The 25251-nt window shown below is 46.8% G+C and overlaps 1 protein-coding gene across 12 annotated transcripts in view; it reads left to right on the top strand.

Annotated features, from left to right (window-relative positions):
* Window positions 1–25251, top strand: part of LOC119965324 (rap guanine nucleotide exchange factor 6-like) — a 498093-nt gene that overhangs the window by 53812 nt on the left and 419030 nt on the right. The window lies entirely within an intron of this gene.

Below are 25251 nucleotides of genomic sequence, written 5' to 3'. Positions count from 1 at the left end.
AGATCGCAAGCCCCCATCCTGGTTTGACCCTGGACCCCACCACCTTCGACACCGTCCTTGCCACCCCCTTCCAGAACCCTTCCAGCACCGGACATGCCCAGAACATATGCACATGGTGCATATCTGACACACCTGTCCTCACCCCCAAAGAACCGGCTCATCCTTGTCCCCGTCATGTGAGCTCTATGCAGCACCTTAAATTGAATGAGGCTCAGTCTCGCACACGAGGAGGAAGAATTGACCTTCTCCAGTGCATCCACCCACGTCCCGTCTTCTATCTGCTCTCCCAGCTCCCCTTCCCACTTGGCTTTCAGCTCCTCCCCTGATGCTTCTTCCGCCTCCTGCATTATCTTGTAGATGTCTGATATCTTCCCCCCTCCGACCCAGACCCCCGAGAGCACCCTATCACTCGCCCCCTTACTGGGGAGCAGGGGGAACCCCTCCACCTGCCGCCTAGCAAATGCCTTCACTTGTAAATATCTGAACATGTTTCCCGGGGGGAGCTCAAACTTCTCCTCCAGCCCTCCCAGGCTTGCAAACCTCCCCTCTATAAACAGGTCCTTCAGCTGCCGTATGCCCACCCTGTACCAGCTCTGAAATCCCCCGTCGATGTTCCCCGGGATGAATCTATGGTTCCCTCTTATTGGCGCCGCCAACAGACCTCCCATTTCCCCCCTGTGTCGCCTCCACTGCCCCCATATCTTGAGGGTGGCCGCCACCACCGGGCTCGTGGTGTACCTCGTGGGGGGGAGCGGCCATGGTGCCGTTACTAGGGCCCCCAGGCTTGTGTTGCCACAGGACGCCCTCCATTCGTTTCCAAGCTGCCCCCTCCCCTTCCATCATCCACTTGCGCACCATTGACACATTTGCCGCCCAGTAATACCCCGAGAGATTGGGTAGTGCCAGCCCTCCACTGTCCCTACTCCGCTCCAAAAAGACCCTCCTCACCCTTGGGGTGCCGTGCGCCCACACGTAGCTCATGATGCTACTCGTCACCTTTTTGAAGAAGGCCCTAGGGAGGAAGATGGGCAAGCACTGAAATAAAAACAAGAACCTTGGGAGGACCGTCATTTTGATTGACTGCACCCTCCCCGCCAGCGACAGCGGTACCATGTCCCACCTCTTAAATTCCTCCTCCATCTGTTCCACCAGCCTGGAAAAGTTCAACTTGTGGAGGGTCCCCCAGTTCCTTGCCACCTGCACCCCTAAGTACCTAAAGCTCTTTCCTGCTCGCTTGAAGGGGAGTCTCCCACTACCCTCTCCCTGGTCCCCCGGGTGTATCACAAAAACCTCGCTTTTGCCCAAATTTAGTTTGTACCCCGAAAAGTCCCCAAACTCTGCTAATAGTTCCATTATCTCCGGCATTCCCCCTTCTGGGTCTGCCACGTACAGCAGTAGATCATCCGCATACAGCGATACCCGATGTTCCTCCCCTCCCCTAGTCAGTCCTCTCCACCCCCCTGAACCCCTCAGTGCCATCGCCAACGGTTCAATCGCCAGTGCGAAAAGTAAGGGGGATAGGGGACATCCCTGCCTGGTCCCTCGGTGGAGCCCGAAATACTCCGACCTCCTCCCGTTTGTCACTACACTCGCCGTCGGGGCCGAGTAGAGCAACTTCACCCACTTAATAAACCCTTCCCCAAACCCAAACCGTTCCAACGTCTCCCACAGGTACTCCCACTCCACCCTATCGAATGCCTTCTCCGCGTCCAGCGCTACCACTATCTCAGCCTCCCCCTCCACTGCCGGCATCATAATTACATTCAGCAATCTCCGCACGTTCGTGTTGAGCTGCCGCCCCTTCACGAACCCCGTCTGGTCCTCATGGATTACCCCTGGCACACAATCCTCTATTCTAGCTGCCAGGATCTTTGCCAGCAACTTGGCATCCACGTTCAGAAGCGAGATAGGCCTGTAGGACCCGCACTGCACGGGGTCTTTATCCCGCTTCAATATCAGGGAGATCAGAGCCTGCGACATTGTCGGGGGCAGAACCCCCCCCTCTCGCGCCTCATTAAAGGCTCGTACCAGTACCGGTCCCACCAAGTCCACATTTTTCTTATAGAATTCCACCGGGAACCCATCTGGCCCCGGCGCCTTCCCCGCCTGCATCTGACCTATTCCCTTGACTAGCTCCTCTAGCCCTATTGGCGCCCCCAGCCCTTCTACCAGCCCCTCCTGGACCCTTGGGAACCTCAATTTGTTTAGGAAGTCCTCCATTCCCCCTCTCCTCGTCGGCGGCTCAGACCGATACAACTCCTTGTAAAAATCCCTGAAGACCCCGTTCACTTCTTTCCCCTTCTGCACTACCTTCCCGCCCCTCTCCTTCACTCCCCCAATCTCCCTAGCCGCATCTCGTTTACGAAGCTGGTGTGCCAGCATCCTGCTCGCCTTTTCCCCATACTCATAGACCGCGCCCTGCGCCCTTCTCCACTGCGTCTCTGCCTTCCTGGTGGTCAGCAGGTCGAACTTGGCCTGCAGGCTGCGCCGTTCTCCCAGCAGCCCTTCCTCTGGTGCCTCCGCATATCTCCTATCCACTTCCAATAGCTCCCCCACCAGCCTCTCCCTCTCCTGCCTCTCCTTTCTTTCTCTGTGTGCCCTTATGGAGATCAGCTCTCCCCTGATCACTGCCTTCAGGGCCTCCCAGACCATCCCCACCTGCACCTCACCCGTGTCATTCAAGTCCAGATAGCTCTCAATGCTCTTCCGGACCCTTTTACACACCTCGTCGTCCGCTAACAGCCCCACATCCAGCCGCCACAGCGGGCGCTGGTCCCGCGCCTCCCCCATTTCCACATCCACCCAATGTGGTGCATGATCAGAGATCGCAATGGCCGAGTACTCAGCTTCCCGTACCCTCGGGATCAGCCCCCTGCTCAACACGAAGAAATCGATTCTGGAGTACACTCTATGGACGTGGGAGAAAAAGGAATACTCCCTCGCCCTCGGCCTACCAAACCTCCATGGGTCTACTCCTCCCATCTGCTCCATGTACCCCCTCAGCACTTCTGCCGCTGCCGGCCTCCTATTGGTCCTTGAGCTCGATCTGTCTAGCCCGGGGTCCAGCACTGTGTTAAAGTCCCCCCCCATGATCAAGCCCCCTGCCTCCAGTCCCGGAATGAGGCCCAATAGGCGCCTCATAAAATCCGCGTCATCCCAGTTCGGGGCATATACGTTGACCATCACCACTTTCTCCCCCTGCAGCTTACCCTTCACCATCACATACCTACCCTCCTTATCCGCCACCACCTCCTCCGCCACGAACGACACCCTCTTTCCCACCAGAATCGCCACCCCCCGGTTCTTTGAGTCCAATCCAGAGTGGAACACCTGTCCCACCCACCCCCTTCTCAGGCGAACCTGGTCCACTACCTTCAAATGGGTCTCCTGTAACATTGCTACATCAGCCTTCAGTCCCTTCAGGTGTGAGAATACCCTTGATCTCTTGACCGGCCCATTCAGCCCCCTCACGTTCCAAGTGACCAGCCGGGTCGCGGGACGACCCGCCCCCTTCCCCTGCCGATTAGCCATGTCCTGTTCCCTGCTCGCCCCGGGTCGACCCTCCCCTTCTGACCCGCTCCCCATGGCGATGGCCCCCTCCCCCCACCCCTCCAGTCCTCCACTTCCCGTTCCTGGTCTTTCCAGCAGCAACCCGGTGCCCCTCCCTAACCCCCCTCCCCCCCCCCCCCCCCCCCCCCCCCCCCAAGGCTAGGACCCCTCCTAGCCGCGATGTACCCTCCATCGTACTCCCGTAAGTCAGCTGGTTTACGCTGACCCGGCTGCTCCTGCCACACTCCGACTCCTCCCGGCTCGGGGGGGGGGGGGGGGGGGCCTCCCCCCCTCTTGCCACTCCTCCCTGGCCCCGCTCCAACGCGGGAAAGGTCGCCATTGCAAGCCACGCCCCGCGCTCCTCCCCTCCCCCCTCCTCTGCCCCGCGCGCGGGAAAACAGAATAAAGCCCGCGCTTTCGCCCTGCCACACCCCACCCCGCCATCTTCAGTTCCACCCCCGTCCCCATCCATGCCTGTAAAGAACCCCCCCTAGGAGCCCATATCCCCGATCTGCTCTCCCCCCGTCCCGCCTCCCCAACTTAACATTATAAATAACAGATAGATAACAAATAACAATGTACTTAACAGTCGCCCTCTACCAAACAATATAAATAACCATAAATAACCATGAATAACCACAATAACAATAACTAAGGGAAGTTGGCAAAGGGGGGAAAAACATCAGAAGAAAAACCAACGCAAGAGTTCAAGATCCAAACAAAGAAAGAAAAAAAAGGGAAACCGTTCCAATAAGGGTTGCCCAGTTCCGACCCAGCCGAAAAAGAACCGCTTGTTCAGCTGAAAGTACCCGAGCGGCTACGGCCGCCAAGTATCCCCTGGGTCTAATTAGAGTCCAATTTCTCTTCCTGTACAAAGGCCCACGCCTCCTCTGGGGACTCAAAATAGTGGTGTTGGTTCTTGTAGGTGACCCACAAGCGCGCTGGCTGCAGCATTCCGAACCTGATCCGTTTTGCATGTAGCACCGCCTTCGTCCGGTTGTACCGGGCCCGCCGCTTTGCCACCTCCGCACTCCAGTCCTGGTACACCCTCACCGTCGAGTTCTCCCACTTGCTGCTCCTTTCCCTCTTGGCCCACTCCAGCACTCTCTCACGATCGCTGAGTCGCTGGAACCGCACCAGCACCGCCCTCGGAGGCTCATTTGCTCTTGGCTTCCTAGCCATGACCCTGTAGGCCTCTTCCAGCTCCAGGGGCGAAGGGACGGCCCCTGCCCCCATCAGGGAGCTCAGCATTTCTGCTACGTATCCCGGGAGGTCTGACCCCTCCAGGCCTTCTGCCAGGCCCAAGATCCTCAGGTTCTTCCGCCTCATTCGGGTATCCAGCTCCTCAAAACGGCTCTGCCATTTCAGGTGGAGTGCCTCGTGCACCTCTACCTTTCCCACGAGGACCGTGGCCTCCTCCTCCCTCGCAGTCATCTCCTGCTGCAGCTCCTGAATCGACGCCTCTTGGGTCGCCTGGGCTCCCATCAGCCTGGTGGTCGTCGCATTCATTGACTCCAGGAGCTCCACTTTCAGCTCCGTAAAGAAGCGCAGGAGAGCGGCCTGCTGCTCCTCCGCCCATTTCCTCCATTCCTCGGGTGCGCCACCGGCCGCCATTTTGGTCTTCTTCCCCCGCTTTTTTTGGGGAGCTGCTGTTGCTTTCTTTGCCACCCCACTCCGGGTACCGACCATAAAGTTGGTCTGGTTCTCCTCAGGGAGCCTTCCCCCACCGGGATTTGTCCTTCCAGCGCCGTTGGGGCCCTACAGTCGGCCCGAAAACACCTTTGTAGCAGGAGCCGCCAAACGTGCGACTTAGCTAGTCATAGCCGCAACCGGAAGTCGATTGGATTTGTTTATTGTCATGTGTACGTGAGCTGCTTGCAGAAAAAAGTATTTTTCTGCAAGCAGCTCAACAGATCATTCCGTAAATGGGAAGAAAAGGTAATTAAACAAAATTCAAGAAAATACGTAACAAAAGATGTACAACGTAACTACATAAGCATTGGCATCGGATGAAGCATACAGGGTGTAGTGTTAATGAGGTCAGTCCATAAGAGGGTCATTTAGGAGTCTGGTGACAGTGGGGAAGAAGCTGTTTTTGAGTCTGTTCGTGCGTGCTTTCAGACTTCTGTATCTCCTGCCCGATGGAAGAAGTTTGAAAAGTGAGTAAGCCGGGTGGGAGGGATCCTTGATTATGCTGCCCGCTTTCCCCAGGCAGCGGGAGGTGTAGATGGAGTCCATGGATGGGAGGCCGGCTCATGTGCACATGTTCTGGGGTTGTGAAAAGTTGGAGAGATTCTGGGCATGAGTGTTCGTGTTCCTAGCAACGATCGTGGGGGAGGAGGTGGACAGTGAAAATGGGGTATAAATTGTACAAACTGTATCGTTGTGTTGGGATGCATGTTTCCCGGGGTGTTTCTGTGCTGTAATGTTTTTGTTACATGTTTGTAATAAAATACATAAAAAAAAACTGAACAGATTGATATTTCAAAAATAATTGTTTCTTTTAAGTTTATTTTAAAGGACAAGAAAACTTTTGATAATATACAATAAACAATTATGCTAAGACTGTGTCAGCAGGATGAACCTTAATTTTAAATTTCTGAGGAGAGGAAAACTTGATGCTTTTATTCAAACTGCTTTGGGCTACTGAGTAGATCTGATCTATGTCAGTATACTATTTGGCAGGCACTGAATTATTTTTTGGGAATCATATAGCTTGATGTTATTAGCCTCGTCTGCACTAGAAGAACTATCCAAACTTACTTTTGCTATTTTCCTTCAAACATTGATTGTGCTGTTTGTTTATTTGAGCTCATTACCACCATTCTGCCGTATTTATATTTTCTGCATAATTGACTTTGTGGAGCCATTGAATGAAGGTATTTAAAATTTGAAACTGGACAGTTATGTTAGGCGTGCACAGTTCATTTTCTACACTGCCAACAGTAAGCTAACTCAGCACAGACCAGCTATTGAACATGGTACCTTATTTTGTTCTGTATTAGATAAGACATTTACTAATTGAGCCTTTGGGTGAATCCTAATGACAGACCATTCGTATGTTGTATAAACCATAACATTTGGTGCATTGTGGCTGTGCCAGCTCGTTGAAAGTTGCAGTGCCTTACTTTGTCCCCATTATCCTGCAGATTTTTCCTTTCCATGTATATATCTAATTCCCATATTAAATTTACTGTTCAGTTTGATTACAGCAGTGCAATCCAAAATAGCAAAATTATTTAATTTTTTTAAAGAAACTTCTAAATTATCTAATTTCTTTTGCCATTTTTCTTTAATCTGTGTCTTTTGATATCTAACACTGTCAGGAGAAACTCTCCTTATTCATTTAATCCAAACCCGTCATAATTTTAAGAGTTCTATGAGATCAACCCGTAACCTTCTCTGCTCTAAGAGAACAAGCTTCTCTGGTCTCTTCACATTGAAATCCCTTGGAGCCGGTACCACTCCACTAAATCTCCATTGTACCCACTCTAAGCCTTTGACATCAATCCTAAATGGTGGTGCTGTTTTGAATTGGATACTGTATGTCAGATGAGGCCAACCAATGATTTATGAAGGCTTGACGAGCAATGGTGAAAGCTGAGGAGTGGGTCATATGATTAAACCTCCAGTAGTTCATTCAACCAGAGTTGGACACCCTGCACCAAAGCTGTGACCGAAGTGTTAGAGTAAATAATAGGGTATTGTCAAAATATTTAGTTCGGAAGTCTTTTACCCAGTTTCCTGTGAGTCATAGGTTATGTCTGCCTGATGTCATTCTGAGCTAGTTTAGGGATTCATACAGGCAAAGTGGGGATGGGGGCAAAAAAATAAAATGAGTCACTCCCTGTTATTATATAACAAACTTGATTTGATCCCATTATGCTAAAGGATTCCACCTGAAGTATTTACCTTTATGGTTGACATGAAATGCTAGTGTTTTGTGATTTCACTCCGTATCAGTAATGATTTTTAGAACTCCTGTTTTCAGTTGCTAAAAAGTTTGCAAGAACAATAGGATGGCTTCAGAATTTTCTGAAAGGCTGTGTTGCATTGCTCCAAGAAGTGGCTTTCTTGTCTATCCTTACTAGCCACCTCATCTGCACAGTAGTGGCTGGAAATAGTAGTCAAACATCCTGCTCGTTCAATACACTGATTTCCTTTATGAATGGTCTTTGTGGTGTAAGGGAAACAAATGGAAGTGCTCCATATATTTGAACATATTCTTTGTTTTTAGTTTAGGCTCTTGATTTTTCCTTTTTTTTAAAACTCCCTCACTGCATATTTTACCATTTCTCTCTCTACCCCTCTCTCTCCTCCCTCCCCACACACATTAAGATGCTTTTCTTGCTCCAAGAAGCAGACTTCTGACTATAGTGCACATCATGGCTGTTGGGTGAACTCTGAAACCTTGGCATGAAAATATCTGATATTGGAATTTTCATCAAACTGCATCTCATTCTTTTTAGCACCATCCTTGATCTTTTACACTATAATTAACATTCCCTTTGTCTTGAGTCCATTACATCTTTGTCAAATATCAGCTGAGCTCCCACCTATCCCATACCTTTTATTTTGCTTCACCTGATCTTCAACAGTATAAAATCCATCACATTTATACCATCAGCTCTGAAGAGTCATATGGACTCAAAACGTTAATTCTTTCTCCACAGATGCTGCCGGACTTGCTGAGTTTTGCCAGCATTTTCTGTTTTTTCTTTGGGGATAAAGCTGAAGTTAACTAGTTACGTCAAAGTAAACTATCCACTCAGAAATAGTGATCATAATACTAATGAATTCCATGTTAACTTTGAAAGTGACCTACTTCAGTCACAAACTAGAATCGTTAAACTTAAAACTAATTGCATTCGGTATGAAAGACAACCTAAAGTTGAATGATTAAATAGAGTAATAGATATGGAGGTAAATGAATAGTGGGAGACATCTAAAGAAACAATTCAAAATGTTCAACAAAATGCACTTCATTGAAAAACAAAAGAAAGATGTGGTTCATGCAGGAAGTTATTAGATTAAAAGAAGTCTTGCAATATTGGGGGGAAAAAAACAGTTACAAGTCCAAGGAATGGGAGTGTTTTAAAAACCAGCAAATGACACCCAAAAGTTCATAAAAAGGGAAAAAAGTTACAAGTCCAAGGATTGGGTTGTTTTAGAAACCAGCAAATGACACCAAAAAGGGAAAAAAAAAAAGAATATGAGCATAAACAAGCCAGAAATGTAAAAACAGATTGTAAAGTGTATATAAGTATAAAAAGGAAGAGAGTTGTTTAACTAACTAACTAAAATATTGGTCCCTTAGCAGCAGAGACAGAAAAAATAACCATAGAGAAAGAGGAAATTGCAGAACCAAATATTATGTCTGTGTTCATTGTTTAATACCAGAAATAGATGGTAACCTGGGACTAAAAAGAGTGAGCAAATTAAGGAATTTGATATCCGCTGAGGAATATTGTTGGAGAAACTTAAGGGACTAAAATATGACATCACCAGGCTTACACCCTAAGATTTTAAAAGAGATAGCTGCAGAGATAGTGGACGCACTAGCTATGATTTGCCAGAATTTCCTAGATTCAGGAATGGTTCCACTAAATTGGAAGTAGGAAAATTGTACATCAGTTTTCAAGAAATGAGGGAGAAAGAAAACTGAACCGAGGCTAGTAGCTGAGCATCAGTTTATGGCAAAATGCATTCATTTTTTTGTAAGGAAGTCTTATTGCGTTAAGAAAAGCATGGTATGATTACAACAAGTCAACATGGTTTTACCAAAGGGAAGTCCTATTTGATAAATTTATTAGAATTTTGTGAAGATCTAACTGGTAGGGACAATAAGGGGAGCCAGCAGATGTGGTACATCTGTATTCCCAAGTGGCATTTAGTAAGGTGCTACACAAAAGGCAAGATAAGGGCTCATGGAGTAGGGGATAATATTTTAGCATAGATAGAGAATTGGATAATGGATTGAAAACAGAGCCTGGGCAAAATGGTGCCTTTTTACGTTGACGGGCAATGAATAGAGTGCCGCAAGGATCAGTGTTGGGGTCTCGGGCATTTTCAATTTATATTAATGATTTGGATAAAGAAATAAGAATTTAAAAAAGAAAAAATTACTTTATCAGTTACAAAGCCAGAGCTGAGTGTGGACAGGGGCAAACCCCTAATCCAGCTCCTTGCCTGCTCCAAAACTCGATTCAAATTGAATTCAATTCATGGTCCCACAAGCGAGACATACCAGATCCAGGCATTACACCTGATCTCACACTCATCTTAGCCAAAAGGCCGAGAAGCGATGAAGAGATAAGTAATTAATGTGTTTAACTTTGTTGATGATACCAAGTTTGATAGAAAGGTGAGCTGTGGGGGAGTGGATAGCAAAAGTGTGAAGTTATTCATTTTGGTCATTAAGAATAGAAAAGCAGAATATTTTTTAAAAAAAGGTGTGAAACTTGTTAGGCTGTTTGTTGTGCTTGCATAAGGAGTGCTTGCACAAGGAACACAAAGTTAACATACAGGTACAGCAAGCAATTATAAAGACAAATAGTGTGATTGCCTTTTATTGCAAAGGGGTTGGAGTATATGTCTTGCTACAATTGTCCAGGGCTTTGGTGAGACCACACCTAGGATACTTTGTGCAGTTTTGGTCTCCACATTTATTAAAGAATATACTTGCTTTGGAGGCGGTACAGTTAAGGTTTACTAAATTGGTCCCTGGGATGAAAGGGTTGCCTATGATGGGAGGCTGAGTAAATTGGGCTTTTATTCTCTGAAGTTTAGAAAAATGAGGCAATCTGACTGAAATATATAAAAATTCCGAAGGAGCTTCGGGTTTTATAGAGTAGACACAGAGACTAGGTGGAAATTTCCTAAAGAAAGAAAAACGGTAAAGTGTCAAGTTCTGACAGAAAACTGGTGTGTTGCTCCCCAGAAACGATTCAGCTTTTCACTTCAGATCTTCTGACATATTGTCAAAAAAAAAATGGGAGTGGGGGAGGAGGTGGGGGTGTTTTATACTATCACCTCTGGCGGGATGGGACCTGATAGTGCCAGCAAATCCGGCCGCACTGGGATCAGGGCACCATTTTTAAAGGGAGCCGTAATCTCAAAGCTCAGTTTAAGGACCCCCCCGCACACCACCCCCAAACATAATGTGGACACCCCCTCCCTCCCTCATGGGGTTCCTTGGAGGACCCTCCCCTAGCAGTGCCAATCCAGTGCCGGGGGACTGCCAGACCCTGCCCCAACCATCTGGGGGCTGTACTCACCACTGGGGCCCTGGTTTCCGCATTTGGAAACTAGTAATGCTTCCAGCTGGTGTTGCGTCACTTCGAAGAGGGAAGCATTTGACGATCCCAGAAGTAATGGCGTTAAGCCGCTTTTGAATATTTTAATGAATTTAAATTAAGGATCCCACCCCCTTGCTGGCCTGATTATGTCACCAGCGGGGAAGATCTCAAACTGAAAACTACCTGCCGAAATCCCGTTATGGCCCTCTTGCAAGTGGTAGTGGTCATAACGGGATTTATGCCATGGTGAACGGGCCCAAAAAATGTCATCATTGTTTATACTGGACAGGGGCACATTCTCTGGACAAGGAACTGATCATTTACGATTTAGGTGAGGAGAAATTATTTTACTCAAAGGGTTGTGAATCCTTATTCCTACCTCCTATGTAACCTTGAGCTACTGCGGTGATCTACATGCAGTGTGATCATATTGCACCTGTTTCATTTCTAAATCTTTGCCAAGAATTGCCCTATGAAATGGCCGACGGAAGTGATCTGTTACGAGGTCACTGAGCATGAAATTGGACGGAAACCCTCAGTTAAGACTTGCCCTTAGAAATTTTCTCCCTTTAATTAATGCAAGTGATCATTCTCTCATTTGATATGTTGTCAGGCAAAGGTTGGACAATTCCAGTGCAAGTTTGTGGATTAGAAATTTTGAGCAAGTGCTGACCTCCCGTAAAGTTGATGTTTGTATTAGCTGCTTGTTTAAACTTGCTGTCAAGAAAATAACAACAGATTTTAACGAAAGTGAGATTTAAAAGCATTTTAAAATTACCTGTGGGAATAAAGGGTGCAGATTTGTAAATTTGATTTATGTAAATTAATAAATAGAATAGACATTAATCTTGATATTTAGTAATTTCGTAAGGGTTGGCATGGTGCAGTGACTGCTTTCAGTATAATTGATTTGCAAAATTACTTTGACAAGTAACTTTGATTTCTAGCTCATTTGTTTTTATATCTATCTTTGCATGATGTGATTTCTCTGGCTGACAGTATAGCTGTTAGTCCACTCACAGACTTTGGCAAGACAGCCTAGTGCAAAAAATGTTAGAACAGCTTGAAGTAATCTCATGTCACCTTTGCATTTCTTTGTTACTATTAAGCTATTTGCAAGTGTGGGTTAATGATGGAGGGTGCTAACCTATAACACAAAATCTCACAAAAACAACCCAGTGTTCAGATTGCATTGAGTTTGTACTGTTTTTTAAAAAAAAATAGAATATCAAGTAGCTGCTTGGTGTGATGTTAAATTTTGATTGTGTGTATATATCTGCAACAGTTTATGTTGAAAATTGTTGCAAATTAACTTTTTGTATTCAACAAAATTGTTTACTTGAAATTTAAGCAAAGTGAATCGAAAAGAGAAGGTGAATAGTTGTCCCAGCAAATTCTCTTTAATTTGGATTGTATTGTAAATAGAGAGCATGATATTTATTTCACAAGTCTGAAGAGCTTAGATGTTTTTTTTCCCACCCCAGACTATGTGGAGTTTAAGATGATGAATTTTTATGTGGAGTAGAGTCAGATTGAAGAAATTCATGCTCTATTGGTCAGAGCTTTCAAAGATTTCAATGAATAAGGAAACATGATTGAGGGATCTCGGCGTGTGTGAAAAGTGTCAATTTGTGAGGCTATACCTATAGAAATGGGTCAAGAGAATGGATCTGGCCTGGGATGTATATGTTGTTTTATATAGGCGAGTGGAACTTTGCTTGATTGATGTTCTTAAGGAAGAGTAGACGGTTTGATAATTTTCGGAAGCTTCCCTCAGACAGCTGAGTGGGTTGTGTGGAGAGGATGGTAGAGTAGGTTGCATGGTTGGGAGAATAAACGAGCTGAAAGGTTTGTTACGTTTGAAGCAAAATAAAATTGATTTAAATTACATAGCGAAGGGATGCAGGCGTCCGTATAGGATCTTATACAACAACAATGTAGGTTAGACGTATTTTCAGGCTACTGAGTTGCTTTTATTTTTCAGTATTTGCCAGTGAAATAAAGTTACTTTCCCTCTCATTACTTTCCCTCTCATTACAACTAACTTGTTGAGATCCCTCTTACAGTATAGGAAACCTTCAATGTGTTTTTCTTCTGGCAGAAAGCCAACCCGTTTTTAAGGTTTGGATCAAATGAGGTATGTTTTTTGTGGGCATATGGAAATAATCAGCTTCAAGGCTGAGGCAGGCCTTTTATTTGCCTGGAGGCAGTGTATTGAGTGAATGGCATTGCTTTCCTTCACATCTGGAACAGAGTTCTGACTGGAAATGGCATTCCCCTGTCTCCAAGTATAAGTGGAAGCTGCAGCGTAGAATTTTAAAAGAATTTTGATCCCAAAGTAGTATACCAAATACAGGTTTGCTTTTTCATTCAGTATCCACTACATAAAGTGAAGTAAGCTCAGGTTGACAGTGATGAGAATTAACTTGCTTATCGTCCAGTTTTAAGGTTTTTTAAAATTTGAGTAACATCTTAATGGCACCCATATGATCTCTTTCCTATGTGAAGTAACTGTGACCCTGGCTTATACCTTAGTTATTTTCACTTTGATAGTTTTAAGACACTCGGTTGTCCAGCATGGTAGGGTTTTGGAATTTTATATTCTCTTATTGTCTTGGAAAATGTTTATTTTATTTAGTTTGGATTTGATAACACTGAACTCATTTTGTATCGTTTATTGCTCGTTGCACCATGTGGTTAAAGGCATCTGTTTTTTTTAATGATCCTCCAGATTGAATGAATAGAAAGTAAGTGAGAGGTGGAGTAAGTTGAACCATTTCTTTCATATACCACACATGTTTAGGCATGTACAGAACTACATGAAAAACACTTGTCTAAATTTATTTGGCTGGATTCTCCGTTCCTGAGACTTAAGTGTTGACGCCAGGGCAGGATTCATCAGCTTCCACGACAGCAAAACTGGCGCCTCACCTGGACCGATTCAGTGACGGTTAAGCGGCTAGCACCAGCGCTACGTGGAACACAATCGATTCCAATGAGAAATGGTGTGGTATTCACCGGGTCTGCGATTGACACTTGGGAGGCTGACCAGCTGCAGCAGCATATACATATTACACTCCCCACACACACTTGTCACAGCCAGCAAGATGGCACTGGTTGCGCTAGAGCACGCTCATCTTGCTGATGGGTCGGCTGGGGCCAGAGGGCACCTAGAGGGTGCCCTGGCAGGAGACCCATACGACCTGTGGCCATAAGTTCACAGTGGGCAGTCAGCGGCTTGCGCAGCTGCATGGCTGCCTTGCAGGCTGAGGCAATGGTGCTCCGTGCCCGGCCACCCTGTCCCCACAACCCACCTCCTGGCCAACCCCACACCTCCCCAGCCTGGCACAAGCTCCCTGGCCAGCAGCACGACTGTCAGCAAACTATGGCGATGTTGGATACTTTCCGTACCCCCTCCTCCCTCAGTAGCCATGGCACCAGTTTCATAATTTTAAAAGAACAATTGACATTGCTGTCGGGAATTCGCCCCAATGGAGGCGGAGAATCGTGGAGGCACCGGAGAATACTGGGTCGAGCCCGTTAATAATATGCCAACGGCGTTTATGGTATGTGCATTCTGGGATGCATTGACGCCACTGTTGAGGCGATGGAGAATTGGCGCCCGCCACGATTTCTGCATCGGAACCAATTCCCCCCCTAATCACGTTTCCCGATGCCGTCAGCGAATCGTGCCCATTATCTTTCTTGTTGACCGAGAATCCCGGCTATCATCTTTCTTGCCTGTTTGCAAGAGCTCAAGTTAACAATTCACTGCTAGCCTAAACCCTTCCATCTCACTTTCCCCTGAATAATACAATATCCTCTGTTTAAAATGTGTTCTAGCATATTTGCGATTAATATGGTTTGTAAATTCAGGTACTTATCCGAATAGGGCTGCCTCCTATTTTGTTTTAGTTTACTGCGCATACACCAAGGTCTATGCTGTAACTAAACGTACTCAGTCTTCAAACACGTTGGCACTTTGTTCCCCTGACGCCTCCCACTCCCTGCTTGCGCCTATCGCAACCTCCTGATTTCCTCTCGCTTGCTACTTCCCCACTTGAGCCTCCGCCTCTTTGCTTCTTATCACCATGCTACTTTGCTACTCGTTGTCAAGATGTGAGAGCGCAAGGTGGTGAGCGGAAAGTTGGTGGTTGGTGGGATGGTGTTGGTGGTCAGTAGAATAATTACCCAGGAATTATAACTGATTTTAGTCCTCCTTACCTTTCCTGGGTAACTATTCTGCTAAGTGAGTTTAAATCATACAAAGACTCCGACACTCCTCGTTTCGGAGAGTTCCAGGTGCAGGGGAATTGTCCAGACTTCCCAGGCATTTCCCGAGTCATCAGTGTATTGGGAATTCCAAGGGGTCCTCTATGCATCTTGTGGGTATCTCTGGGATATGATCATCCAGAGATGAGAAGTTCTGGGTCATTGTTTTTATGGGAAAATTATTTTTGATTGGCATGTTTTCATTTAGTGCAGATTTTTGGGAACACATTAGGAGTACTAAATGAGGGCTAGCTGTATTACATATCTTTAAATTTCACTGCATTCATACTCGTAAACCGTTTTTGACCTGGTAAAACAGTTCTCAAGGTGGCTTTGCACTCTGACACATGAGTACTAATACCCTTGCCTACCTCTTGGCAGCATTGAAAGAAAATTCCTTGTTTGCTCTTGGAAACATTTGTACATGCTTTGGGAAATAAAATTTTGGGTGAAGAAAAACAATAGAAACTAAGATAAAGTTGTTCAAATCTAAGGGTGAAAATGTGCCTAAAATGTGTGTCTTTGCATTTAAAATTGACCAAGGGCCTATAATCCAAGCTGACTAAAACCTCTTGAGTAAAATCTGTATTTCATCAAAAAAAAAACAATTCTATTCCATATTAGTAAAAGTTCCCAAACTGTGCAGTAACTCATTGATAATGCTGCAATGTGTCAGAAATGTGGATGGACAGGGGCTCCTGCATTATTTCTGGATATTTGGTTCCGTGTGTTGTATGATCATGTTCACCGTGTGTATTTTAGAAGAAGAGTTCATGTTCTCCCAGGTCAATCAACTTCTGAAACATTTCCCCCCACCAGTTAGTTTTTTAGGTAGCCAATGTTTGGAGGAAAATCTAAGGATGGTACTCTGGTTTAGCAAAGTATCCAAAATTCTCATGCAATATACCATACCTGCAATATACATGCTACCTTTTGTTTTGAATAGCTGACATAGTTTTAATATAAGTTAGAAATGGGAGTTTAAGGTTATTAATTTTGCAGTCAATCTGATGAGCACTGTAAAAATAAAAAGAACTTCCACATCAAGGGCAATATTTTGAAGTCAGGGATACATTTCAGAAAGTTAGAACCAAGCCACGTGAAAGCATTGCATGCAGAATTATAAAGAGATTGGAGTATAGGTATGTGTTCGAGAGAAATGTGTCGGTACCCTGAGTTTACCTGTGCTGTGGCATTAGTCCAGTTTGTACATACTCAACAGGTCAGATTTAATTTACAAAAAAATATTCCTGAGCAATATTCAAGTTGTAGACATCACACAGATGCTTTGGTTACTCTGGCTTTGTGCCACATTTAAGGAAGGTTTTGACATTCTTGGATCACTGTTTGTTATATTATGCCCAGCTGTATTATGGCTGAAAGATCATTGTTGTGTCGACAACAGGGGTAGGGTTATTCATGATGCTTTCAGTTGGCAAAGGCAATCATTCAAACCAGAAGGTTTACTGTTTAATTCCTAATATCTAGTGAGAGAACTGACCGTACCTGGATTGGAGCTATAGGCACTCCAATTGACCTCAAATCAGCATCCATGATAAAAAGTTATCAGCTTCATATTACCATTACATAGTGGACTTTATAGTAGATTATTCATAGATCATAGAATTTACAGTGCAGAAAGAGGCCATTCGGCCCATCGAGTCTGCTCCGGCCCCCGGAAAGAGCGCCCTACCAAAGGGCAACACCTCCACCCCATCCCCACAACCCAGTAACCCCACCCAACACATTAAGGGCAATTTTGGAGACTAGGAGCAATTTATCATGGCCAATCCACCTAACCTGCACATCTTTGGACTGTGGGAGGAAACCGGAGCACCCGGAGGAAACCCACGCACACACGGGGAGGATGTGCAGACTCCGCACAGACAGTGACCCAAGCCAAAATTATACATGAACATTGCATGAGGATAGCTTAGTTTGTAATGATTAGCTTGCTAACTATCCAGATTCCCAGTGAAACATGGGCTGAGTGTGCATAAGGCATATACTGCGCAGCTGAAGCAATATCAGCTGGGAGGACTAGTACCGTCAGGATAGCAGCGCAGGTTTTCTTGATTAAAGTGCGGGAATATGAAGATATATAACATTTGGGTTATTGTTTGCACCTCAAAAGTGTTCTATGTCTACACTATGTTTTAGATATCTCTCTTTATTTTTATATTTTATCCAAATGGGCTTACATTTTTTCCACTTCCAGGACCTCTCCAGTACTTAATTCACCAGCTTCTTGGAGGTACCAAGAAGCTTACCTATGTTCTATCTGCTCTACAATTTATTTTCCCTGACATCTGGGGCAGCACGGTAGCATGGTGGTTAGCATAAATGCTTCACAGCTCCAGGGTCCCAGGTTCAGTTCCCGGCTGGGTCACTGTCTGTGCGGAGTCTGCACGTCCTCCCCGTGTGTGCGTGGGTTTCCTCCGGGTGCTCCGGTTTCCTCCCACAGTCCAAAGATGTGCAGGTTAGGTGGATTGGCCATGATAAATTGCCCGTAGTGTCCTAAAAGTAAGGTTGGGGTGGGGGGGGGGGGTTGTTGGGTTAAGAGTATAGGGTGGATACGTGGGTTTGAGTAGGGTGATCAATGCTCGGCACAACATCGAGGGCCGAAGGGCCAGTTTTGTGCTGTACTGTTCTATCTATGATTTTACCTTTTCTTCAGCTGGAAGAGGTCTTGCCCTTTGGTGCTTGTCTTTGGTTCTTAGAAGTGTTTCTCTTGAACATAATGACGGATGCTAGATTTTGTGGGTGCCTATTGTTTTCTACTTCTAAACAGACATTTTCACTTATGAACTTTATGGTTGCGGATCATTGAGCTATTGGTTTATGGGTGACACTACAGAAAATCAACTCCAAATTTCTCTTTACGTCAGTAGTGCTGAGATAAATTCTAACACATTAGAGAAATTTACAAGTATATTTGGAAAGAGCAGGGGAGTGAGACTAATTAGATAGTTTTTTCAATGAGCCAGCACAGACGGAATGGACTGATTGACCTCTTGCTATGGTGTATGATGTAATACTTTTGCTGTCATATTGGAGTTGGCTTACTGAATACAGATGTGGGCATGATCCTGGGATTGTCCAGATCTTTTCTACTTATCTTCGGACCAAGTTCAGAATTGTGAGTGAATTTCTCTTTTCCACTCCTTCTACTCCTAAGGTCGTGTCAGCTGGGCAATACCTCACTCTCTATATAATTTAATTTATAAAATCTTCAGCTGGACAAAAGCTTTAAAATGACTGAAACCATGACTGGCTGTGACTCAAACAAAAGGAATTTCTTGGGATCGAGAATAGTGGTCACTTTGTTATCTCTGAAGAGATGCTAATGACCCCTGCGACTGTAGAGATCAAATCCATGGGAATCGTACCAAGGTCATTTACATTTCCACAGTCAGGCCCAACCAACGGAGCCAGCCAGGCTGCAAGGACAAAGTTTGGAGGTTTGCATTGTAAATTCTATGACATGATCCTATGAAAAGACCCTGAAACCACTTTTGAAATGCTTAATGGTTGAAACCTTTCCAATCTCAAGAATCCAGACTAAGGAATATACAACCTTTTGTCCAAGTCAGAGAAAGAAGTGGGAGTCATATGGTCCCTCCCCCGGCTGGGAAAACCAATAACCTTGCGTTGTGGAGTTGCAAAACAAACTGCCCTCTTTCATCTTGCAATTTAAATGACCAGGTTTGAATTACTGGGTTCTCCATCTACATTTCATCCAGAACTTGCATACCAACACCTGCACCGTGTTAAAGTCCCCACCCAGGATCAATCCCCCTGTCTCCAGGTCCGGGATCAGGCCCAGCATTCGCCGCATGAAGCCCGCATCGTCCCAGTTGGGAGCATAAACATGAACCAAGACCACCCGCTCCCCCTGAAGTCTCCCACTCACCATCACATATCTACCTGCACTATCCGCCACCACTTTGGACGCAACGAACGACAGGCTCTTACCGACCAAAATTGCCACCCCACGGTTCTTCGCATCAAGTCCGAGTGAAACACCTGTCCCACCCAACTTTTTCTTAGCCCCACCTGATCCGTAACCCTGAGGTGCATCTCCTGGAGCATAGCCACATCCGCTCCCAACCCCCTCAAGTGAGCCAAGACCCGGGATCGCTTCACCGGACCATTAAGCCCCCTCACGTTCCATGTGACCAGCCGAACCCAGAGGGTCATCCCCCTCCCCCTACGCCGATCAGCCATAGCTCTTCCTCAACCCGCCACGCGTCCAGGGAACCCCCCCAAGTCCGCTCCCCACGGTGGTAGACCCCCCTCCCAACCCCCCCATCACCATCCATTCCCTCACAGTCCCTGCATCAACAACCTGGTACTATCCCCCCCCCTCCCCCTCCCCCCCTCCCCCCCTCCCCCATCCCATCCAAGCTAGGGCCACCCCTAGCTGCGTTACCCCTAACATTGTGCTTCCGTGAGTCAGCTGACTTCTGCTGACCCCGGCTACTCCCGCCATAACCACGACCCCCATCCCCCCCGCCCCAAATGCAAAGCAGCCACCAATCCCTCCCTACCAGCGCCGGCCCCGCCCCCAATTCCTCCGGCGTGGGAAGAAAGCCTGCGCTTCCAACCCGAGCTCCGCCCCTCAACCCAACACGTGGGAAAAAGACGGACACATGACCCATCGGGACCCCAAACTACTCCCCAACCCACCAGTGGACAAAACAAAAAAAAAACACCACAGTAAATAAACAACAGCCCAGAAAACAACCCCGAGAAAACCAAAATAGCGAAAACGAACAGGCAGCATCAATCCGCAAACACAGCCAATATAAATAACAGGATACCCAGGAGGGCAAAGCCTCCAAACAAAGTACATTTTCCCCCAGTCCTAGGGTCCAACTTCGAGTTCCAACTTGGAACTTCGAGTCCAAGTTCTCTGCCTGGACAAAAGTCCAGGCCTCCTCCGGAGAGTCAAAATAGAGCTGGCGGTCCTTGTAAGTGACCCAGAGGCGAGCCGGCTGTAGAAGGCCAAACCTCACCCCCTTCCTATGAAACACTTCCTTCGCTCCATTGAAGCAAGCCCTTCTCTTTGCCACCTCCGCACTCCAGTCCTGATAAATCCTAACGTCCGTGTTCTCCCACCTGCTGCTCCTCTCCTTCGCCCATCTCAATACGCACTCCCGGTCGACCAAGCGGTGAAAATGGACCAGTACCGCCCTGGGCGGCTCGTTCGGCCTCGGCTTCCGCTGCAGCACTCGATGGGAGCTCCAGGAGACCACGAAACGACCCAACACCCATCAGCGAGTTCAACATTAGGACCACATAGGCCACCAAATCCGAGCCTTCCAGCCCCTCCGAGAGACCCAACATCCACAGATTCTTCCGGCGGGAACGGTTCTCCATCTCCTCCATCCTCGCCAGCCATTTCTTGTGCAGCGCCTCGTGCGACTCCACTTTCACTGCCAGGCCCTAAAGCTCATCCTCATTGTCTGAAGCCTTTTGCTGCAGCTCCCGAATCTCCACGGCCTGGGCCGTCTGAGTCGCCACCAGCTTGTCCAGCGAGACCTTAAACGGCTCCAAGATCTCAACTTTGAGCTCCTTGAAGGAGCGCTGAAGCAGCTCCTGCTGCTCCCGTGCCCACTACCTCCACGCTGCTGCTGCTTCCCCGCCCGCCGCCATCTTGCTTTTTCTGCCTCTCACCTTCCTCTGCTGTAAAGCCGACTTTTGGACCACTCCACTGTGAGTCCAGTCCATCCACCAGTCGCTGGGCACACATGCTGTGTTTCCCCCCGGGGAAAAGTCAAAAAAGCGCCGTTGCGGTCTCTTAAAAGAGCCCGAGAGTCCAAAACAAGCGGGAGCTGCCGAACGTGCGGCTTAGCTCCGCATCACCGCCACTGGAAGTCCCTCAATGATGTCAATTCTCTGTAGTGGGTGACTACGAAGTGTGCAATATTCTATTATTTTCTATATGCTTTGCTCTCTGTTTCCCTTTTTTGGTTCCCAGTCATCTGCAGGGGGAATTACACTGAGGGAATTTGGTCCCTGTGTTGTGTAAACAATTTATTTTTGACAATTGCATACAAATTCTAACATGGAAATGAGTCTTTCGTCTCAGCCAGTCCATGTGGTGCAATTATATCTGCTTCTTCCCGTTCCCTTTTCCTTTTTCCCTCTGTCTCCTGCACTGCCCTCTATAAACTGTTCTTTAATCTGACTTGAGCCTATTACTAATGTGATGGATGCTGTCTTTCAGAGTTAAATACTGTGATTCAAGAAGATTTAAACAAATCTCATGATATCAGAAGAAGAGCAGGGCTGTTCTCCAAATTACATGACCGATTCTCCCCCCCCCCCCCCCCCCCCCCCCCCCCCCCTCCCCCTCCCCCAAAATCACTTAGGAAAACTCATTGTCTTGTTATGCTCTTGGCGCAGCATAAGCAGCTTCCTCAATGTGCACTCTGACAAAGGAAGGTTCAGATGTGGAGATAACTTCAACACGTTTCTTGAGCTATTTACAATTCTCCTACTCTGGTTCGCCACTACAGTTAATCGTTCTACAGCTACTCAGACTGACAAACCAGTCTGCTACAATCCACATGGTGGGTGTGATCAACCCTGTGTCTGTGTTCACTAAGTGTGTCCACTGGAAAGAGGAAGATCATGTGTGCTGTGTGTCCTTTATATATGGGTTGGTGTAATGCCCCCCTGTGGTAGTGTCACCTGCGTGTGTATCGTGAATGCCCATTGGTCGTGTCCTATCTTACTGATCTATTGGTTGAGTGTCTGTGTGTCATGTCTCTGGTGCTCCCTCTAGTGTCTAGCTAGTCCACGTGTATTTACATTAACCCTTTGTGTATCTACAGTGTTGCATATCACCACAACCCCCCCGTTTTTCGTGTTACATATTTTCTGTACACTTAAAGAAAAGTGAACAAAAAACACAGGTAGATAAGCGATACTCTACAAGTTATAAGAACAATCATTAAACAATAAGTCCAAATCATATGTGAGAGTCCAAAACCCATATATTATCATGGTCGAATGTCTTTCTTGTTGGGTTGGTGAGTTGGTGATTTTGACGGTGGCATGTCCTTGTGAACGCCATCAGTGTCCCTGTGCATAAGGAACCAAGAAGTGGTCAAATCACTTCGCTGTCTGATTTGGAATCTTTTTTTTCTTCCGATGCTTGTGATAGCGATGTTGGATGGCATCTGTCCTGAAAGTCAGGTTGCCTGTTGGTAGTGCAGCACACGTGAATTGGGAAGATGCATCTTCCTGCCCTGGTATGTCATTGTACTGAGCTGAGCAGTAACGGTGTCCCTCATGGGCAGAGTTGTACCAGCCGTAGTTCCATTGCTGTAGTCTTTGTCGTGCTTGCTGTCGACGATGTTGCCTTTGGTACGCATTGTGTTGTTGTCTTTGATATGGTATTCATAGGTTGTGTTTTGTCGGTTGGTTTTGTTGCCGTGGTTGCTGCGCTGAAGGACCACACTCTGTTGATAATACGAACCCTTCACACAGTTACTCGTACCAGCGTGCTTTGTGGCATCTGCTGTTTTCTTGAGTGTGCCATCACTGAGTTTGCAGTGCTTCCCGTCTGGAGTCATGTCCGGCTTACATGCATCAGCTTTGGCGTTTGGTTGCTCCCCATCTGGAGTCTGGTCTGTTTCACCTGAGTCTGTTGGTTTGTCGATGCTCCCCGTCTGGAGTCTGGTCTGTGTCACCCGAGTCAGTTTTCGCTTGTTGATGCTCCCCGTCTGGAATCATTGCAGGTTCACTGGAGTCGGCTGAGGTGTCTTGATGCTCCTCATCCGGAGTCATTTCAGTTGCACTTGAATCTTCTGAGGTTTCGTGATGCTCCATGATTGGAGTCAAAACATTCAGGCAAGCATTTGCGTGTGGAGAGGCTCGAGCGAATGAGGTTTGAAGTAACGTGGTGTCACTGGAGTCACCAGTGGTCTCACTGTGATCGTCGAGTGCCTCTGCACACACTAGCTGAGGTCTGTCACATTGCACATCTTGTATGGGAAGTGGGATGCTGTCGTCACTTGTCTCACATACAGTGGATAGAGCCTCAGTAGCTTCTTGTTGTTCACTTGGGCTGGGTAGACTGTCAGAGTCTTCTTGTGGCTCAAACAATGTAGGTGGATTGTCATAGTCGCTTTGTTATTCACTTGAACTGGGTAGACTGTCACAGTCGTCTTGCTGTTCACTGGAGCGTGGCAGACTGTCATAGTCTTCTTGCTGTGCACTTGAGCATGGCAGACTTTCATAGTCTTTCTGTTGTTCACTTGAGCGTGGCAGACTTGCATCGTCTGCTGCTGGTTACTCAGAGGAGGCTGCTAGACCCTCATTGTCTTCATGGAAGGACTGAGCTTTCGAGTCTTGCGTTGCTTCAATTGTGGAGGCTGTCCATGAGCTCGCTGTGGAGGCTTGTGTCACTGGAGTCACTTCTTGTGTGGAGACATGCAGTTGTCTCACTGTTGAGTCTTTCATCGCTTCTTGTGTAGAGGCTGGGACCCTTTGTGGTGCGTAGACCACTCTGTGTGACAGCAGGCCGCTCTCTGTGGGCTTGTACTGCTCTCTGTCTCTTGGCGTCAGGCCGCAGCATAATCCTGCACTCACGAGTCGGGATGTCGTATATGCTGGGCTGAAGATTCCCCAATTCGAAGAACTCATCGTCGGGGTCGTCGATGTACAACACATCTAGTTGCGGTTCGGATTTGGTACTGGGGTAGTCTCCCAAGGTGAAAGCTTCGTCTGAGTCATTGTCTTCCAAGACCATATATCACGTTTTGTGTCGGAGCTGGCATTGGGCTTGCGATGCCCAAAGAAGAATTCAAGCTTTGAGTCATAGTCTTCAAGGACTGCATCATCTCTTTGGGCTGTGCTAACTGCTTGTTGCAGGGTTCTGCAGAGGTTACTTTCAGCTATTAGTCGAATTGCAGGCATTGTGCAGTAGTTCCAGGTGAAAGAATCTTGTTTTACGGCTTTAAATTTTTTCCCCCATGTTTTGGGACATTTCCCCTTTAAGTGGGCGTGGTCTGGAAGCCTCTGACGTCATGATGCGTAGGTCGTAGGAAGCGATTGGGCATGCTCAGATTGCTGTTCCTTTATTTGGGGCCTTTTTCTCAACTGCGCATGTGCAGCACCTTCACCAAGATGGCTGCAGTCCAAAACTGCAGATTTCTGCTGCAAGCCTACCTCGAGGTGAGTTTTGGTGCTTCCTTTACCATTTTTTTCTTGTATTCTCCTCACAGAATTCTTGGAATTTGTCCAGGACTGCCTGGAAATCACACTTGTTTTGCCCCTTTGAGTATTTGAAGGTCTGGAAGATTTCAGCTGCTTCTGGACCCGCAATGGTAAGTAGGAGCTTTATTTTCTCTGCATCTGCCACGCCATCTAGGTCGGATGCTACCAGATAGATCTCAAATCTCTGCCTGAACCAACGCCAGTTTTCACTGAGATTGCCTTGGTACCTGAGCTGCTGTGCAACCGGAATCCTGAACATCGTCTTGCCTGGCTGTTGTTGCTGGTTGTCACTGCTCGCTGAGTTGTAACTATATCGATTGAAACAGTCACTCCTGCATACCATGTCTTGTTATGCTCTTGGGGCAGAGTAAGCGGCTTCCTTGATGTGCACTCTGACAAAGGAAGGTTCAGACGTGGAGATAACTTCAACACGTTTATTGAACTATTTACAATTCTCCTACTCTGGTTCACCACTACTGTTAATCCTTCTATAGCTACTCAGACTGACAAACCAGTCTGCTACAATCCATGTGGTGGGTGTGATCAACCCTGTGTCTGTGCTCACTAAGTGTCTCCACTGGAAAGAGGAAGATCATGTGTGCTGTGTGTCCTTTATATATGGGTTGGTGTAATGCCCCCCTGTGGTAGTCACCTGCGTGTGTATCGTGAATGCCCATTGGTCGTGTCCTATCTTACTGACCTATTGGTTGAGTGTCTGTGTGTCATGTCTCTGGTGCTCCCTCTAGTGTCTAGCTAGTGTACGTGTATTTACATTAACCCCTTGTGTATCTACAGTGATGCATATCACCACACATCACATTTTTAATCTTGTCATTTGTGGAAATGTTCTGTGCACAAATTTGTGGTGATCTTGATACTATGATGACATGTCAGCAGTACT

This window comes from Scyliorhinus canicula, chromosome 4, assembly GCF_902713615.1.
Source record: "Scyliorhinus canicula chromosome 4, sScyCan1.1, whole genome shotgun sequence".
Taxonomy (NCBI): Eukaryota; Metazoa; Chordata; class Chondrichthyes; order Carcharhiniformes; family Scyliorhinidae; genus Scyliorhinus; species Scyliorhinus canicula.
This window is presented reverse-complemented; position numbering and strand designations above follow the sequence as displayed.